The 18,120-nt window shown below is 35.5% G+C and overlaps 1 pseudogene; it reads right to left on the reverse strand.

Moving 5' to 3' along the window:
• LOC106822193 (AP-3 complex subunit beta-2-like) overlaps positions 1-18,120 on the reverse strand; it is a 180,655-nt pseudogene that overhangs the window by 9,748 nt on the left and 152,787 nt on the right.

Genomic DNA, 18,120 nt, shown 5'->3' on the forward strand with positions numbered 1-18,120 from the left:
TTCATGATCATGCCTACCATGTCCCTGGCTGCGTTACGCTGCGCCTCAACCTAGCACAGATTTGACAGACAGAAGTGGATCTTGTTGTCTATGTTGCTGTGTGGGAGTGAAATCTTCACAGTGTCTTCTCATGTAGGGTTGTGCTAGCTCTACTGGTGAGGGCTAGATCAATTCTGCTGGCACTGAGAGATAAGAGCAGCCTGGGGAACTAAACCCTTTGGCACCATCCACATGTTTCCATCCTATTTGTCAGGGTCCAAGGTTTTCCCAAGGGCCCTGGCCTTGGCATAACAGAACTAAATCAGTTAAACTTCAATTACATTTGAGGTTTGATGAGTGACTATGATGTTGTGAATTTGGTTTTCAGATTTTATAGTTTCCCAAGACAAGAGATAGGTGCCTCTTTCTAAGCTACCAACCCCTTCCTCCCACTTCCTGGACTTTTCAAAGCCTGAGTTAGAGCAGAGACTTTCAACGGGAACCAGTGCTGGAGTGGGAAAACCTGAACTATCATTGACAAATTTCTGGAGGCTGAGTATGGAAAGCCTGAGAGAGAAAAAGTCCAGGGGACCCAGTCATCAGTCTCCCCCACAACCTTTTGTGAGTTTTTACTCATGGAGATCTATCAGGTTCTCAGAGTGAATATCAGAGAAAAATCTCTCCACTCTCTGGGAGGGGGAGGAGCAAAGGAACATTCTGTTCTTATTAACAAGTTCTGCCCTCAGGAGAAATTATTTCACTCGAACCTAACCTGCTGGGGTTTTATCAGAGCCTAACAGACCTGAAGAAAGAGAAATATCCAACCCCACCTACTCCAGACATCCTCTCCCACCTAAGGGAGGGGAAAAACCTGAGAAACATTGGGAGTTTAGTTCAGAGACACAGGTTCACTGAGGCTGAGACCTAATCATAGGACTCCAGAATGCTTCCCCTCCCCCCACAATTTACACCACATCACTGAAGTCCTACTGACAGCAGCTCCTTTCACCCAGTACATCATGAGCAGCTATCAAGAAATAATTAAAAGGCATACTAATAAGTAAAAACACATAGTCTGAAAAGACAGAGGAAGCATCAGAACCAAACTCAGATATGGCAGAAAGGTTGGAATTATCAGGATAGGAATTTAAGCCAACTACAATGAAGATGTTAAAGGCTCTCATGGATAAACTAGACAGCATATAAAAATAGATGGGCAATGCAAGCAGAGAGATGGAAATTCTCAGAAAGAACCACAGAGAAATGTAGAGATCAGAAACACAGTAGCAGAAATGAAGAATGCCTTTGATGGGCTTATTAGTAGACTGCACACAGCTGAGGAATGAATTTCTGAGCTTGAGGCTATCTCCTTAGGAACTGCCTAAACTAAAAAGTAAACATAAAAAAGATGGGGAAAAAACAAGACAGGATATCCAAGAGATGCGGGACAACTACAAAAGGTGTAACATACAAGCAGTAGAAATACCAGAAGAAGAAGAATGAGAGAAAGGAACCAAAGAATTATCTGAAACAATAATGACTGAGAATTTCCCCAAATAAATGTCAGGCATCAAGCCACAGATCCAGGAAACTCAGAGAACCCCAAGCTATATCTATTTATCTACCTATTTATATTTCTATCTAGAGAGAGAGAGAGATCAGCATATGGTTATGTTTATGGTTTTCAAGTCAGGAGACTGTGAAGAAGAGGAGGTTACTGAAAAGAAGTGAGTAAAATGGAAGGAGTATTGAAAGAAGAAAAAAAAATTGCAGTATTCTGAAAATAAAGTGAAGAAACATTTTTTTTCTTAGAATACCAGTTAAATAATGATGAGATATCATGTAAGATGAGAATTGATAAAAGAGCAATGATATTACAAAATGGTGGTCATTGAAAACAGTCTTGTAGAGGTCTTCAGTGTAGTGGTGGGGAGGAAAGGTTAGCAGGATCAGCTAAAGAGAAATCACAAAGAGAAGAAGTTGAGATATAACATTTGGACATTTGTGATGATATTTTGAAACTAAAGTGGTCATTTTGTCTGTTAGTAAGTTGGTAATTTATTAAAATATAATTTATGTACAGGAAAATTCAACTTTTTTGGTATGAAGTTGTATACATTTTGACAAATATTTGCAGTTGTGTAACCATCACCACAATCAAGATATAGACAAGTGTATCATGCCCCCAAATCTAGTCAAGATAATTTAGCTAATGCCAAGATTACTAAAACCTTTGCTTTACTATAAAATCCCTCACAAGTATCTGAAATTATATTACAGAAAACCAATCAGAAATTAACATCGTTGATAAATGTTTTGTCGACTTTATATAATTCAATTTCTTATGTACCAATAAGTAGCCAATAAGTAAACCAAAATAGAATTTAAGAAAAAGTGACTAGAAGTTGTTTGAATTAGGAGCTCAAAAAATCCCCAACAAAGCAGTTAAAAGGTGGAGGCAAATAATTTGTGAGAAAAAGTTCTTTTTTAAAAAATCTTCAGAGACCTTTCATATGCAGTTGAGTCAATCTCAGGAATCTTTCTCTGCTCATTTGTTACAAATGCAGTGATGTGAACTTGGAAAGTGTTACATTATGGTGACACCAAAGGAAAAATGTGTGCTGAATTCACACTTTGTTTAACCATTTGTTGTATTCTAGAAGCATGTAGAAACAAACGTTTAAATCTTTCTTTTCTGTAAGAAGTATCAGTTAGCTGGAATATGGAAGACTATATAGGAAATTCTTTCAAATATTCAAACACAGTAAGAGTCAGGGACTCAGCATTCAGTGTTCCTAAAAGATCCTCTATCTTTTCAAACACCTTGTCGCCTTCAAAAAGGACCAGAAGGAGCAAAGGGCTAAAGATGTTAGGATGTTTTACAGGGGCAAACTGCCTAAACCTATGAGCATGTTCATTACTCCCATTCATTTAAAAAATAATAGAAGAAATAAGAAAAACCTGCCTTGTTAAATCTTTGCTCTGGGAAACGATTGCTCTTCTCCTGATTCTGATTCAGATGAGCACTAAGAGCCTAATTCCTGTTCAGTGAATGATTTAATGTATTCATTTTACTGCTCTGTCCAAAAATTCTGACAGTGGAATGAGCACTATTGTAATGATATTCCAAAACGGAAATAAAAATGGATGTCAGAAATAGTGATAGGAGAGGGTTTCACAGCCTGCGAGTCCAATTTTAAGAAAGGAAAACTGCATTTCTAATAACTCCTCATTATTTATTTCAAAGTACCATAGCCAGAACCTTTGTGTATAATGAAAGATAAAGATAGAAGGGTCTCTAAGTATTTCTTAGACGATAATAGATAAGTAAATAAATGTATTTCCTACACTAACGTGAAAGGATCAAGAAAATTAAAACTTTCCAGAATTCTATTTCTGGCTCTATGTCAATTCCAGTACCACCTCTTCCCGGCCCCTACACACTTGCAAGAGCCTTTTATGAACAGTCAACTTACATCTTCCAGAAATTATCCTTCAAAGCTACCTTTTAGATCACAACCTTAGGATGCCAAGAAAGCATAGAAGCATCAGATGATAAAGAGGTGAACGTATGAAAATGAGACATTATAACAGATGAGAGCACTCACTCCTCTGGTAAGAGCAAACATAGATGTCAAGTGGTTGAGAAACAATGAATAAACCACAACTGTACATTTCAATAGCATCATAATTCATATGGTATTTTTATATATGATAATAGCAATAACAATAATAATAATGGTAATATCATAATAACAATAAAGACCTAAGCAGTTGATGGTGTTATAAAAGAGGGATGAAATGGAGAGAACCCAGCATTGGGTAGAATAGATTTCTGTCATTCTTCCGTTCTATCCTTCACAATTTTTCCCATCAATGATATCATCTATTTGTTTATTTATTACACTTTGTTTAAATATACTATTTATTTTGAGCTTACAATTTTATGGTTGTTACTCCTTAATTCAATGACAAAGTAATAAATATTAAAGGTATATTAAAATACAGGAAATAACATACTGACACTTGTCCAAATATTAGTCTTATATCATTGATGGTAAATACACCACTTTTTGGAAAACTCTGAGCTAGATTAGCTCATTATTTTTTTTTCACTTAGTGATTATATATATAATTAAGACATTCCAAATAAGACTCTTTGTCAGACATTGGGAAAATAAGGGTTAGTTGGACATTAATTTTGTTCTTGTGGCATTCATGATCCACTAGGGAAGAAAGATACATTATCAGATTAGACTGATTCGCTCCTATGATCCTTTCCAATACTGAGATTCTGTGATATTCTGCCACTATGAAGCAAGCTGGAAGCCACAGTTACAAAATACATAGAGTTCTTTGACTTCTCAGATATCTCTGGAAGGACTTACCATTCCTCTGATATTCAGGAAGTTAAAAGAGCAATTTAAAAAAAAATAAAACTACTTCTTCCCAGAACATATTATAAATCTATTAGATATACCGAAATAGAAGGTCACTGAGTCAAGAGAGCCAGGCAGTTTATATCCAAGAACAATATTTGTAGTTATGAATGTAATGAAATCTTTTGCTCCAAGAATTAATTTCCCCAATGTATAGTTGGCTGAATGATTGGTTCAGTAAAGGCAGACAAGTTTTTGTGTCTCTCAAAAGTCATATTGGCCACTGCTCATTTGAAGCCACCTGCCTTTTTGTGGGCTGGAACATGCCATGTTCCTATTAAGCAAATTGAGCTTGTGATAGTTGTCTGCAAGTGGCAGAGGTATGGGAGACATTCTGTCACTCAGCATCAATTTAGAATTTAACACCAAATGTTCTTGTCATCAAAAACTCTGGACATGAGTCCTAACATGGACACTGCTTCCGTTCTGATGTTACTGTCAACTTATTCTAGCTTAAGACAAAGGAGCTTCAGATATTTAGTCCCTGAGGCACCCTGCAGCTCAAATCTGGAAATTTCTTTTTCATGTTCAGAAAAATTACCTTTGAAAAGTACTTTCTCTAAATTTATAAAGTACAAGGAAGCAGCTTTGTATTTTGGTTCTATTAACTTCCTTTGAAACCACGGATTTGTATTAATTTCAAAAGTTCTTACAATGACAAATGAAGTGCTCTCCTGAGGAAAATTTGTAATATAAGATGAGATGGTATTGTTGTTAACATACAGGAGAATTTTCTGTCTCATTGACCAACTCCACCTTTTTGTAACCGCAAAGAGTTGTTTTCAAAACAAAAGAATTGCCCTTGTTGCCTCTCATAACAAGATGTTCCCCATATTACTTATGGTACAAAGAATTAGGAGGGGGTCATCTGACTCCACATGGACCACTACACAATTCCTTCTGAAGGGAAGGTAAGTTCCTGGCCAAAGAACTCAGGGAAATTTTCCTGGACTATTTTTAGCAAGCATTGACTGAAGAGTTGGAGAAAAATATTTGAAATTACTTTAGCCCTATATCTAAGAAGCTTGTTTGATGGAATAAGAAAATCAGTTAAAAGAAGAAAAGGAGCGACACTAAAAAAATGGAAATTCCATCATTCTATTCCTTTGTTTTATGTGAGAATCATTCTGGACGTAAAAAACAAAGAATTGAGTAGAAAAGCTTGTGCTACAAAGGGAAAAGAATTGACTTTGGGATCTAATGAGTTCAAGTTTGATTTCGTTAGCCATTTGAGTTTAATCAAGGTACTTAACTATTTGCCCTAAGCTTTCTAATTTGAAAAAGATGAAAAGAATATTACTTGACATATTTTGGCTGATAAATGCTTAATAGAATGCTGGTATTATTTTCTAGTAGGTGCTTGAAAATCATCTCTATAATCAGTATTATCAGCAACTATGGCATATTGAGATGAAATATTCACTCCTGAGGCACCAGCACGACAGACGTTGATGATGAAACCCGCAGGAATGATGTTCTCAAATGGAAAGGTGAGAAGTTAATGGAGGAGGTCATAGTCTTGGTAATCTTCTTACCCTGTAATATACAGCTATCTAACAATAACTCAGGACCAGCCAACACCTCTCAAGAACATTCGGTTTCTTGAAGTTATAAAACCTAAACTTTTCATCTCTGAAGAACTCATTTACTACCTGATCCAGGATTCCCCCAAAGCAACATTGAGCAAACAAAGGATCACAACTCTATGGGTATTTTTTCTCTTGGATGATTAATCATAACTTGTAAAGATTGGTTGATTTTGGTGCTAGCTATTTAATCTCTGCTCTTTTTTACTATCTTGCTACATTTATCTACTTATCATTAGTAATTGCCTCCCGCAATGAATTTAATTTCATTTTAGGAAGCATCATCTGTTACCCTTTCCATAAGCTTCCCTTCTTGAATACTAATGACCCTGTCCTCCCCTCTCACAAACAAGTGGAATCTTCAAAGTCAAAATGAACCTTAAGCTAATCAATGTCAGAAGTTTCCAAGCTTTTTAAAAGTTTCTTCAATAGAAATCTCATGTAGATGCCGAATACATAAAACAGATGAAAATAGACTTGCTTTGTTTGAAGTAAGATGAGTTCAATGTTCTGCTCACATACCCTTTACTGGATTAATTAATCTGATATTTTCACTGATCTAATACAAATTTCTCCTTATTTCTAAAAAATAACTAACATTTCCTTGAAAGAATAATTCATACCTCAGTTCATGTATCTCTGCTGAGCCTATCAATCCTGTTACCCCATCCCTCCTATCACCATAGCAACCTAGACGGGCCCATCACATTACTCCATCTCTTTTCTTGTCAGAATGATAGCAAAGTATAAACCATCTTCACTGAGATTTGGCAGTCAGATATTAGAGAAGAGATGACCATGCATTTTGGCATCAAAAGTTGTAAGTTGTTAGGCTGAGAGTAGCTTAACATGATGAAGAGAGACTTCCTGATTGTAAAGTTAGCACAAGAGGGTACTGTTCACTTAGGAGTCCTGGCATCATTTTACCTCCTGATTCAGATGTAGCCCAATCCAAACCATCCCCCAACATGTTGTTACAGTATTGGATTATTGTTCATTAATTAGTTTACTTACTTATTTATCTTTCAATGATTCTTGAAAGAGACCTAACACCCTCTCCTTCACCTCCTTTTCTTCTTCATCCTCTGGCTCAGTCATAGATCCCATTTTGTCCTAAAGTAGTAATTTTATATAATGATATGCATTCAATAAATCTAGCAAGACTTTTTTAAACAAAAGAATCATATATAATATTTTCCAGAAGGAGAAGCTATTTGTCTTCCTAAAACGTTTGTTATTCAGGAGCTAAAAATGTATACAATTAACTAGCAATGATGGAGATTAATGTATTATACAAATATAAGGGAGCGTTACTGTTCATTTCTTGAGGTTATAAACTATGAATCATTTTACAATTCATTTTGAGTATAATTTCTTAGCAAATGCCAAGCAACCCATCATGGCTTTTTCAAATTAGTCTGGATATCAGAGTGGAACAATAGTACACACACATACGCACATCTCATAAAATGTGCCCCTCTTCATTACCCTGTAGTTAGTGAAGACCATTCGTTTTACTTGTTCTTTAAAAAAGAGAAATACACTTACTAATTAAGAGGGAGGGTCTAAATTTTACTGCCTCTCTAATAGTTCAAAATAATCATGAGATGGTAATTCAGATAATTCCAAATTGAGGAAGTCATCAGAAGGTTATTAAGTATTTGTCATTATTCCTTCATTCATTTCTGCCCTAAGTAAGTGCTTATGAACTACTTAATATGTGTTAGTAGAGGGTGACTTGGTATTTTCATTACTTATTCTCTGGATCCTAAGTATCTAAGGTGTGTTAATTCCTTTCTTGTTCAACATCTCTTGGTCTAGCATCAGGTTCTGTGCTGAGTATTGAGTGATGTGAAAACGAAAGCGAAGTCAGACAAGCATCCTGCTCTCAAGCAACATGCATAGGGCTCTGAAATCAATACAGATCTTTTGCATGAATTGTTGAAACTGTTCTTTTCTTTAAAAGATCAAAATATGGAGAGAAATATGGACAAAACCCTTAAAACTGCAATGCTATTTGGTTCATTCATAGAAGATTTTTAAGCATTTGCTATGCTCCAGGCACTGTATTAGAGGTTGGCAGACAGTGATTGGCAAGACAGTCCCTGCTGTTATGGTCAAATGGAGAAAAGTAAATATATGAATAATTTAAATACTAGATAGAAGATCCAGAACTACCTCTGAGAGGTCATCGGTAGGATGTTCTGTCTGCATCCCTAACTAAGGTGTGTAATTCAGGGAAGGAGAAGCAGCACATACATTGAAGAATAAATCCAAGTGAGCAGGCACAGAGTGGGCAAAGGAGAAAGTGACCATGTTATAGGAAATGAGGTCGCTTGAGAGTCCTGGTCATGTTGTAGAATACAGCACAGAGCACCAGAGATAAAAAAAAGTCTGCAGTGAGGATACGGGAATAAGCGTAGACTTGATTATGAAGGACTTTGTCAGCCCTGTTAAAGTGTTTAAACTTTATTGAAAAGGCAAAGGGGAATACTGAAAGATTTTAAGCCGGGGGGCTATGGTCAAATTTGTACTTCAGATTGATCCTTTGGGCTACTGTATGGAACATGGTTTGATAATAGAATTTTTTTGTATGTTGGTCAGAATGCACAGATAAAGACATATGTTCTGGATTTTATGAGCAGAGTCTTAGAGCAGTGGTTTTAATGCATTGCCGAGACTTCCTCTAATCTCATACCCTTTATATTATGACATTCTTGCGGTTATTCCTGAGATATGCATCATAGATTTTTAAAAAGTGGTATATCAGTATTGCAAGTCAAAGGAATGCATTCCTAGTTCCCAAATCCAAATGGTTAACAAATTCTGTCCCACCTTTAGCGATAGCTTAAGTGCAGATGCCTAACAATTACAACTATCAGAGTAAATGTTTCAGTAAGGGAAACTTCAAATGCCAGAAAGTGCAAAACTATTAATATTAGATAACATTGAATATTATTGAGGTGCTATGAGGAACATATCACTTATCTTTATATCAAGAACCCTATGAGATATAATCAATTATTTTTGATTCACTTATTGAGCAAACTGAAATTAAGAAAGGTTAAGGAGTTTGAGCAGTCATACAGCTAGTGAGTGGAAAGGCCAGGATTCAGAACTAGGCTGGTTAGCTTCAAATTTGTTTTACTTTTCCTTTAAAAAGCAGCAACAAGCTTACTTTTGTGGAAACTAAGGAAAGAAACTCTTAGCATGTCTCGATTCCTAAACTTTGCCATAAATTTTCATCCTTGGCCTCTTAAATGGAAAATGATATTGGGATAGCTTTTTTCCATCTCTCTCTGTAAAGAAAGAATGCAGAGGAGGGGAGCCCTCATAAATGAAGTAGTGGAGCAGGAGCCCCCTACCTCAGCCCAGTCTAGAGAGAAAAATGAGTTTGAGAAGCTAGAAAGCACATATTTCTCCATTTTCTCCTGACTACTGTCACCTGCCTACAGCTTTCACACTACCTTTGGCAAGTATGCCCCTTTATCCAACAATGAGCAATTATATTGAAAGTCTAGATTTGGGGAAATATGTAATATTATTAAAACTTTTTATGATGATCTTATCAACAAAATTGGAGTTAAACTCTTGACTTATCGTATGTTTTATTATGTCTTTGCCCAAAGGAAGGCAATTTGACTTTCTCGACGTTGCTTTCTTTTTCTCTCCTTTCAAAGCTATGATTAAGAACTAATTTATTTAGATCCGCTGTGATTAGTTGAATGATTCTGCTCCTTGTTGTAATTAATTTTCAGACACTTTAATTGATAGTACCTGTACTATATTTAATGCATTTCAAGGTACTAGAATAAAAATGTTGCCTTTTGAAATATTCACATAGCTGACTCACTAAACAGAATACTGATTTATTCTATATCAAAATTCTGTATTTGTTTTTTATGACTATTATAGAGGAGAATACTTCAAGTCAAGTGTATGATTTATTTCAATGAATATTAGCAAAAAAGAATCAAAATCATTTCACAAAATAAAACAGCGGTCCTTGACCTGGAAGCCCAGATTGCTAAAAGATCAATGGATGAGCTCTTATGAAGACTCTGAAATTATGCACACGCACGCACATACACACCATGCATATCACATACACACACAAGCAGATTTGGGGGAATTTATTAGATAAGTACATGATTTAACAATTTATCAGTGCCTACTCTACTTTTAAACCCTGTATTGAATCACCTTTTAAGTTTTTAAAAATACCTAGATAATCAATTTCTAAATCAGAATTCCTAAGATTTATATTTTGAGGCTCATCCAGGATTCAAACCCAGGGTGCATATTGGAGTACATGATACAACAGGAATTGTGCTAGACATATTAAATAGTTATGTCTCTTAACCCTCATAATACATTTTTAAGGTTGCATTGTCATGACCATTTTTAAGATAAAGAAACTGAGAAGTTAAGTTGAAATATATGTTCTGATTATTAACTACAGTTTTATCCATGTTCAAACATTTAAGAAGTTCATATCATTTAAGAAATATAAAGGAAAGTTTTTTTCCCATTTTATATTTCTGAGTTTTTGTGTTATTTTTTCAATTAATATCTTCTCGATTTTTCAGTTTATTTTTTCTCCAAGAGAAAGTTTTGTTATAGAAAAAATACATCTACATTTAGATTCAAATGGACTGTTCTGTTTATTCTTGAATATAATATTGTTGGGAACGGTGAGCTTTTCTTTGAATTTCCTGGTCTCCTATTTCTTTCCTCTTAGGGAATACGATGTTATCAAGTCATCATTCACTGAATTGTATTAAATATCACACTTCATCCTTTTGACATTCATGATAATGATCAAGCAACCTGCTCCACCTAATATTTCATCGAAAGATCTGCCATATTATAATGTTACACCAAATATTGTGTATTTTAAAGTATTTTTAAATCATTCCATTTTCTTGCTGAACATATTCTGACAGAAATGCATGGGGGGAAGAGCATTGCAATTTAAATGTCACATTTATCCCTGGCAGTGAATTCTACATTCAGGCAGTTGTTGTCTCAGTGAGGGCTGCTGTCAGTTATCAGCAATCTGCTAGCTCACCTTCTAACTTTCAGGAAGACTGTTGTAGGTATAGGAAACTCATGGCTTAAGAATTTAAGCAATGCCAGACAGACGTTTTTTACTTACTTAATGAACCAGTGGGCAACCTCTGTACATTTTTCTTTGAAATTGGACATTTTAGTTCTAGATAACTTGCCCCACATATTAGTGAAAGGATGGAAGCTTCTATAGACAGCATATCTCTGACAATTTTTTCTTAAAAAAAATATAAATATATAAGAAAGGATACAAATGTCTAGTCCACAATTGTTCGATGATATCTGGTTTCCCACCGCTCTCCTACCTATCCTGGATAGGAAGATTTTAGTTTCCTGCCTCTTGGAAGTTAGGCATAGTCATTTGAGCTTTTTTGTCCAATGATGTGGATAGAGTAATATGTGTGCTTTCTAGGTGGAAGCATTTAATTTCTGGTGCTTGATGCCCACCTGTCTCATTCCACTGCTTTTCTTAACATGGAAGCATGAGTTGATTTGGAGGTACAATGCTGAGCCATAACTTAGAAGACAGTTGCCCTGGAGATCTTCCAACTTACAATTGACCAGTTGTGAAAAGCAAATAAAGCTCTCTGTGTTATGTCTCTCAGATTTTGGGTTGATGGTTATTTCATCACATAGCCTATCCTAGGCTAGATCGAGTGATACTTGCCCTTCACTGCTGAACAATTCCAATGTGATACTTTGCCATCAGACTTATAATAAGGTCTTTAAAATGCCCCAAATTTTAGTTGAAAAAACACTCTCTTTTTATTGATTTTAAATTAATATATCAACATCCTCCCCCTTTTTCTCCAACTTTTCCTCTAGACCTTTTGCAATACTGTATAATGTCTGTCTGTTAAATGTGAAGACACTCGAATATGTAGAATAACAGACTATGTATTTTCAATAACATGTACACACACAAAATCTCTCCATGTGTAAAACGAGAAGGGATCTGTCCAATTTGCATGGCCCTTCCACTTAAGAAAGTCTCTCAACAAAAAATCAGTACCAGAAATCTTGAATCCACGTCCATCTGATTCCAAACTTCTGTTCTTTTCACTAAGATCTAAACCTTTTATCATCTAATGAAGCCTACTTCCAAAGTTGTCATTAGGATTAAGTGGGATATCATGTGCAAAGCAGCCAGCCCAGGGCCTGGCACTAAGAGCTACTCAATAAATGTTAATTTAGCTTTACAAATACTTAGGATGCCCTTAAATTTTAATCAGGTGTCCTTACATATTAAAATTATCAAACAGCAATCGTCATGGTCCTCAGCGATTAGTGTCTTTCCACAATAGATCATAGTGCTCTTTCCAGACCTTTAAAATGAAATTGCAACTTAATCCTGCATCCTTTTGTTTCAGCTTGCTGAAATCTGAACCTATGCCTGTGTTTGCATTATGAAATAACCAAAATTGTCAGTGGACCTCGCTTACATGAGATTGTCTGTTTTCTAGCTAGAACCACTACTTTTGGCATTATGCTGATAAACCGTGGAATGGTCTCATCCCAAATTTCATTTTTATTGGCAAATATCACCATAAATAACTTTTAGAACTCACTCAAACATACACAGAGTCTGAATTTTACAACTAATTGAATTTAGATGTACACACCTTCACTTTTATCGATCTGCATTTTTGTTATTGATTTACTATTTAGAATATATTTCCAATGTCTCCTGAAAATGGCGTTTTATTTTTGTTTTTTACATTTCTAGATAAGAGGCCAATATCATAGTTTATATTGGATATTGCTTTAAGAAATATACATTTAAGGAGAATGATCAAACAAAAGTGTGTGGTGGGTGATATTTATTACAAAAAATAGCCAGAATTGACAGTCTTTTATCATTGGTGATATTGACAGAGGTTTCCTCTCTTAGACTATTTGATATAAAAAAGCCTATGAATACATCATATTAAAGGAGCATCTTCACTTGTTTTACCTTTTCAGTACTTACTGAATATTTAGCGCTAAGTTTCTACTTGCAGATTAGGCAATGTATTTGTAAACACTTAGAATATTAGAATCTAAAGTGTCTTAAAGATGATTCTAGTATGCCCTTTCAGTTTACACAAATGGAACCTAAAGTTCATAAAGAGCCTAAGTGAAAACAAATGAATTAAGCTTATAACTTCCAATCAGTCATGTAACTACCTGGGCAGAGGGAGATAGATATTTCCAATCTCTGAGCAGAACTAAAACTTACCCTCTTCTAAACTCTTCACATGAGGTCTGGACTGCAGTTTGGCCTTCTGATACCAGGTCCGACCTATGGGAAAAACCTTACATAGGTCTGGAACAAGTTGAGACATGAGTAAGTAAACCATGAGAAAGCATGAGAAAACAAACAAACACAGAAACAAACAAACTAGCTACATTGCCTTGGAAAACTCACTGAAGCAGAGTCATTCTTGGTGTTCTCCCTTCTCCACAGGGTTGTTGTGAAATCAAATGTGAAAGTATCATGGAGGATGAAGGACTTTTTAAATGTAAGTCAGTCTTGGGTTCCCAGTTGACACAGGGAGTTTAAATATTGCAAAGTTGAACTTCTTGAATTAAGGGGCATAAGATAAGCTTCTAAGAGTATGGACTCTGATGCTAAATTGCCTGGAATTTAGTGTCAGCTGTTTGATTTACTAGCTGTAAATTGAACTTGGACACGTTACTTAATCTCTCTGTGTCTTGGATTTTTCATCTGTAAAATAGGACCATAATACATTTCAATTTATAAACTCATTGTAAAAAAATAAACAAGTTAATATGTGAAAAATAATTTGAAGAGTCTGGCATGTATTGTGGACAATGCACAATAAACATAAGCTAACACACTTATTGTTGTTTCATTAATTTTATTTTCAGGACTGCTAGGAACCTCAAGCCATTATAAATTCCACACGTTTTCTGTCTAAAAGGCACATAAGACAATCTGTTTACATTTACTTGATACCATGGGCTTGACTTACTTCTTCCACCACTGACCATCTGTGACTGACTGACTGTGTGATGGTAGCATCTTGTCATTTTAATTAGCTTTATTATCGTGTCTATGATTCAGACTCCAAATCTTGGGCCCTAGTTGGGTTCTGTTAAAATGCATCCATCAGTTTAACTTCACGAATTTTAGCTTTTGGTAATCAGGCCACATAGCCACTTTTTAATTTAATCTCCAATAATTTCTTGGTTCACCCAGTCCAAACAGCTTGGAGCAGTGTTTTTTGTGAAGAGCAGAAGACAGTATTTCCTATGTGAAGAATGCTCTTCTCTTTCCTTGCTCTCACACTGTGTTGTTAGGGGATCTGAATGCAGATTCCAAATCAATTCCAGATTTAACTAATCTCAGTTCTATGCTGTTACTATTAGATAGTGATTTATCATTGAGCAGAAATCCATTTAATTATGTCAGTCTGATACTGTATTTTGATATATCTCTTTGTTTGACTATTAATGATACTGACAAATTATTTAATAATTAGGCACAGAATTGATTAATAAGGTTTGACTGTTAACAATTAGATTTTACTATTTAAGGCTGATGCTTATTGAAACTGTGTCTGCTCTTAGATTGATAATTTGAATGATATATGCTAAATGACTTGCATCCATCATTCCTTTTCATTTACTCACATGAACCATATTGGTAACCATTGGGTAGTCTATGGTATGCATTCAAGAGGCACTTTGGAAAACAATCTGTCCCCATATCTTTGCTTTATTGCTACAGATTATTAAACAATTCTACATTATGGACACAAAGAATGACTTGGGATTCAAATTAAAACAAGTTTAAATAGACTGCAAAAGCTTTCCTCAGCAGACTGACTTCTACGTTAAACACGCAAATTAACGCACATCATCATTCAGGTAGAAGAGCCACCAGTTTTTAGACTTGAAGCTATAATGCGTACTCTTAAAAAAGCATAAAGTTTACATAAAATATGTTAACTGCATATCATTTCACTGCATATCATGTCTCTTTAATACATCAAAGTAAGAACTTGCTTAGTCTATTATCCTTTGGTGATTATGACCAACATCCAGCAAATCATACGCAAATTGTTCTTAAAAGACAAAAAGGAATATTAACTAAACTTTAAAATATTCATTCATTCATTCAACTCTTTACTAGACTCTGTTAGCCATTTATTAATTATTTCTTTTGTATTCATTCCCCTTTTCTTATCAATAGTCTATATAGTCAAGCAATTTTGTACAGTCCTCACTTCTAGGTATGGGTCCTGGTTGGCTTAAGCCAATTAATATTGACTCAGGCTGAATTTATTAATGACCACAATTCACACACCTATTAATATCTCTATATCAAATGCCACAGCACACATCTTCAGAAAGCAGAAATTTCCTGGAGATAAACAAGGGAGAGATAACAGAAATACAATAAACAAAGGAGACTACTATAATAAAAATTACTGTTAATAAATGCTGGCATTTATCATTTTATTCTATATGAGATATCTATTGTTACACAAGGATTTGTGTAACAAATCACCCAAAACCCCAGTGGCCTAATAAGCATTGATTGCTCAGGTGTTGGGATGGTCAGCTAGGCAGCACTCCTGTTCTTTGCTTGCTTTGCTCAGATATCTGGAGTTGGCTAGCTGTTAGCTGATTAGGATGGGCTTGACTGGAATGATTGGAGTGACTCACCTCTGATCCGTGCGTCTCTCATCCTCTTGCTGGGATCATTAAGTTAGTTTGGGCCTTTCCTTTTCATCGTGGTTGAGAGGGAAAGAGTGAACAAGCTCAATAACTCTTCCAATCCTCCCTTGTGTAATGTCTGCTAAAATTCAAATGGCCCAAAGCAAGCCAAATGGCTGAACTTGGGGTCAGAGATGGAGGATAGTACCAAGTTATAAGGCAAAGGGTATAAAAACAGGAAGTGTTGAAGAATTGGGACCATTATGATAATGTACAAAATACTTTATTTTTACAAATGCAGCATTACCAAAAAAATTCTCCTACTATAATCACCTCAATTTTATCTTGTTTTTGTTTCTCAACCACAATCCCCTATTTCATATTTTCTGCTTTCTGTTTTGTGGTTACTTCTGTGTCCTTTAATTAGGCTACTCCATGTGCACATTTTGCTCAACCTTGGGGCCACCTGAGTACATGGTATGTGGACAGAATGATATTTGCCTTGCTTGGAATGCTTCTTCTCCTGCAGGAAAACAAAAGTGTGATAGAGAAGAGAACTGTATGAATACAAGTCTGGATTGTGGATTTCTTCTTTTGAAATCTTGCAACTTCCACTTAACATTTTAGAGTTTAGAAATGTGCTTACATACTTCTATCCCAAGTTGCTTCCAATGTACCATGAAAGCCTGACACTCTTACTTCAGAGTACTAGTCGGGAGATCAAAGTTGATAGCCTATTTGAGATTTCCAGGGTTGCATCTGGCATAATGTGAGATAAATAAATGGAATTTTTTTCTTAACTCTCCCTCTCTGTGTAGACAGAAAGATATAGGTTACTTTTGCTAGCAGGTGTGCAAGCATCACGCCTAAAAATAATTTAGCTCAGTGAAAAAAGGTGTCCTACTTTTGTTCCACTTCAGAAACTATCACCAGGATACAATTATGAGCAATACTTTCCATTTAAATATCTAATTCTGCTAATGTGTTTTGATTTTTAATTGTATCTTTTACCACACGATACCAAAGTGCTTTCCTTTCTACATCTTCCAAGAAAGGTGTGGAGAGACAGGTGCATAAAAGAGTAGCCTGACTGTCTCTTCTATTTGCGAGTTGTGTCCTGCTATCTGCTTTTATGTGCACTCTGTTGCCTGTTAGGAATCCATGTACCCTCCAGCCACAAGTTCCACATGGAACTGCTAATAAGATGAACTTTGCTCTAGCATTTCTCTGTTGTGGATGAACTATTTCCTTCCCACCAAGGTCATCCTTCCCATTCCAGGTGCTAATTTGTGCTGCTCTGGATCCATTCATATTATTGATAGTGGAGTCCTTGGTACGTGTTATATTGAAATATTACTAATGTATGAACTGTAACATTAAATTTCTAATCTAATCAATCAAATGGCTTACATATGCAGTAGACGCTTGGCTAGTAAAAAGATTAATTGCCATGTGCAATGAAAACTAACTCTCTATACGGTGAAATATTGCATGTCTCCCACAGAAAGATGGAAGCCTGAACACTGTGTTAAGCTAATGACTACTTCTGCCATTCAACCATATGGATTGCCTTTAAGACAAACTGAAATGAAGATTAAAGGCATGTAAAATCAACAGTCTATTAAAGCAGTTAGGGCTTTTCTCCAGATTCTACAGGAAAATTATGCAATCTGTTGCAAAACCAGGCACTTGTCTCCCAGATGGTACCCAGAATCTATCTGAACAAACACTTCTTCCCTGCTCTCTGTAACAAACAGGGCATATTTTTGATTCTCTTTGCTTGATTATGCATCCAAAGACATTTACACGAGAAGGACCTTGTAGAGTTGCTGTGGATTTGCATTGTAAAACTCTACAATGTTGTAATATACACTTCTGAGAGAAAAGCTGAAGTTAGGAAGTAAAAGATGATGCTGTTTTTCGAGATATACTATTTCCCTGATTTGTTGGTTGACTTTTTTTCTCAAAAATATTTTGCATGTGGCTGATCAGAAAGCAAGACCATGAATCTTTGATTGTTGATGATCTCTTGTTAATTAACGTGGACCTGATTGCATTTTTGGAAGCCTATTGTGAATTAAATTATTGGTGGTAGGATACAAGCTTTTAATTATTATTGAGGGAATTTGGAACACAAAGATCATGCTTATTTGAATAGATGCCTGGAATGGTTGTAATTTCCTTCCACATGTATAGTAAACATGTTTATTTATATATTCAGGGAATAGTGATTGTTAATCAATGCTACTGGGGAAAAAGATTAGGCTACATTATCCTCCATATCTTTTCCACCAATTTTGCCTGGGTCTCCTAGCCTTTTTCATGACTATAAACCATTCTGTCCCTCTTTGACTTGACTAACTCCATGCACCTTAAAACTC

Source organism: Equus asinus, chromosome 28 (genome assembly GCF_041296235.1).
Source record: "Equus asinus isolate D_3611 breed Donkey chromosome 28, EquAss-T2T_v2, whole genome shotgun sequence".
Lineage (NCBI taxonomy): Eukaryota > Metazoa > Chordata > Mammalia > Perissodactyla > Equidae > Equus > Equus asinus.